Source organism: Convolutriloba macropyga, chromosome 7 (assembly GCF_964194025.1).
Source record: "Convolutriloba macropyga chromosome 7, txConMacr16.3, whole genome shotgun sequence".
In the NCBI taxonomy this organism is placed as follows: Eukaryota; Metazoa; Xenacoelomorpha; order Acoela; family Convolutidae; genus Convolutriloba; species Convolutriloba macropyga.
Window position 1 is genome coordinate 48,016,982 of NC_134474.1, and position 3,371 is coordinate 48,020,352.

Here is a 3,371-nt window from a genome sequence, read left to right on the forward strand (position 1 = left end):
TTTTTCTTGTTGATCAAAGTTTCTACGAGCCCAGCAGTTTACTCTTTCTCTTTTTAAGTTCTCAGAATTGTTTCACGTCAACCCTTTCAGCAGAAAGAATTTTGAGTTTTCTCCAACTTTCTAAGCGTCTGGTGCCCAGTACCTCAGAGTCATGCGATAATTTGATTGATTCAAACCTGAAATTGGATCAGTTATATGACTTCTTCTACAGAGCAGAACACTGCGATGAAAATAACGTCGAATTGAGCCTGGCACCATCTTCTCGCGAGATGAATCTTTTCAAAGACGAAGAGGGAGAACTTCTGTCCATGTTACGCCCCGTGCGAACCCACGGATCTTACACTTCATTGGAGGAATATGTGCAAACATACTTCTCTCTATTGAGATACGATTGTTTCTACCCTCTTATGAAAGGAATCCGTGACGTCATACAAGGTCGTGAGTGCGAAAAAGGCACCAACGTGGCATCTAAAGGCAGGCTAATAAGCTTGCATCCGGAAGAACACCTGGATGCAAAAACGTTTTGCGTCGTCTTTGATGTCCGCGGTGGTTCTACGTCAATTAGAGACATCAGGTATTTAAAAAACACTTGAATTCCCATGTCAGGTATATTATACCGTGGCAATGGGAGTGCATAGATAATAATGATCGAAATAACTAAAAGAAAAAACAACTTGGATTTCTGGACAAAATTTAGATCACGAAATCTTAGAGTCTCTCCATAACAGGTCTTCATACCGAACATTATGAGAACAGTTGCATCTCCTTATGAAATGTGCAAATATTTTACTTTTAACATGCTGTAGCTTCTCGTTTTTGTTAAAATCATTTCATATGCAGTCATTCCAGGAATTCGTTGCACTGGCGAAAAAAAAACATTTTTTTAGGTATTTAATTTGACACTTGAATTCAAAATGAATCTTTCTTGAGCGTTTGTTGTGACGGTATTTCAATGATGGCACATTCAGATTTTGAAACGATGGGAGTCTCTTTGTGACGATTTTCAATAGATACAATGTTTCAAGAGATACTCGATTCGCACAATCTGGTATTGTTGTTTAAATTTAAATGTTGACTTTCTTCAACTCACACATGCCTTAATAGCCCAATTTAGCTGTTTTTTTTTAATTGATATTGGTGATTTTGCTATTCTTTTTATGGATCAAAAGCAGGCAATTATATAACCTGTCTTTTAAAGTTTAGATTTAAGCTATTTTGGTCACAGTACTGAGCTCAAAAAATGAGCGATTTTTCAAGCTTTTCGTTTGTTTTTAATAGGTTTTTGCCTCTTGAAAAAACTAAGGTATCACCAGCATATCGAAACAAGTTACAGTGTTCGTTAATATGGCAGCGAAGATAGTTTATGTATTTATTGAAGAGCAGAGGGCCAAGAGTTGTTCTCTGCGGAACACCCTGGCGTAACTCAATCCAATCTGACTCCGTGTTGTTGAAAATTTTTTGAAGCCTCTCCGTTGAAAAAGTGCTTATATTTTGCGCCAATTTACCTATTTTACCTTAATTTGCTTGGCAATTTTTCTACGAACCTAAAGATTTTAATTGTTGTACAATACACTAATTGTTGTACAAAATCATTTAACTCAAACAATGTTTGATTGAGTCAAATGCTTTTGAGAGGCCGAGAAGTGCCGTTGATACATATTCATTGTAATCAATATGAGAACGTGCGATTTCTGCTAGACAAATGAGCGCATCTTGTGTAGAAAATCGACAACGTATCAAATTGTATTTTAGACAGCAAGCGGTTACTATCCAAAAATACGAGCCATTACTATCCAAAAAGCTATACGCAATATATTGTATGCATTACTTGACATTATACCCATATATATATATATATATATATATATATATATATATATATATATATAATATATATATATATATAAAAAATATATATATATATATATATATATATAATATAATTATATATATATATATGCATACAATGTCAAATAATTCACATAAAATAATGCGCATATAATTATATATTCACGATTAAAAATGCTTTGCAACATTTTTTTCAGTCTATACAATTTTTGGAATTTGCTCAGTTTTACTGATTTTTTTTGAGGAGGCATAATTCATAACTCACATTATTCAGAAATCAAATGCTAATCACAAAAATTTTTATCTTAAAATTGTTCAATTTTTTAAATCATCAAAAAAGTATAATTCACATTTTTATCAACTTAATTAGAATGCTGCTCACGAAAAACACTTTGAAATGAATTACTGTACTTCGGCAAAATTTCCAGTTGTTAGGGGAAAGTAAACATTCGACATAATTTCCTTCGATAAAGCTATCTTGCAACTTTTGAAAGAAGGAAATACTACTTGTTTTTTGGTTAGTTATGCAAACCGTATAGTTATATCGAGGTATTGCATCCTCAAAAATCTTGTGTGCAAAAAAGTTAATTTTTAGTTTCTTATCTCTTTCTTATCTCTCTGTTGCTATAGCTGCCATTTTTTCCTGTGTTTAACTTGTTTCATAATGAACAATTTTACTGAAAAATGAGCAATTATTGCTACTACTCAATAAGAAATTTATGCAGAGCTTTTTAATCGAATAGAAGTCAAGTGGCGGTAGTCAAAAGAAGGGCAAAGAATCAGTGAAACTTTTATAAGTCACATTCACTTTCGATAGAGAAATTTGATTGTTGGTATTCCTTGAAAAAGATCTAAAAATGGAAGCTGAATTCAGCTTCTAAATTATAACTTTTTCGACTACTAATAAAAAGTGAAAGCTGTGGGATAACGGCTTTGATTTGATATGTTCTTTGATGAGCCATTCTCATTATATTATATTGCAATAATTGGGGACAAAAAGCTGCTACAAAACAATCAGTTGATTTTCTTATATCGTTTACCTCAGTCATGACATCTGTAGTGGAAAATACTTTATACCCGTGTCCTAAAAAAAGATTCTGGATAAATGTTTTGAATAAGTGATCCGAGTTAATGAGGGATCTATTCTGTTTTGCCCCCCCCCCCAGCTTAGTGAGCATAAATCTTTTATGATCCCCAGGCGCACGTGCTATTTTCTTACTAAGTCCCGTGCTATAAAACAACATATAAGTTGTAACTGGGGGTCATAAAACACGGTGGGGGGAACAGAATCGATCCATTAAGTCATATATATATATATATATATATATATATATATATATATATATATATATATATGTAGTAACAGTGAAAAACCATTTAACGGCTGCTACAACTTGTTTGGTTATGGAATTTCGCAACCGGAAAGAAAAGCGTTTTTAACTAAGTAAAAAAATTCTTTCACAAAAATGAGAGGAGAGCAAAACGGTAATTTACAATAAAGTTTAGAGATCTGAAAAACAAAT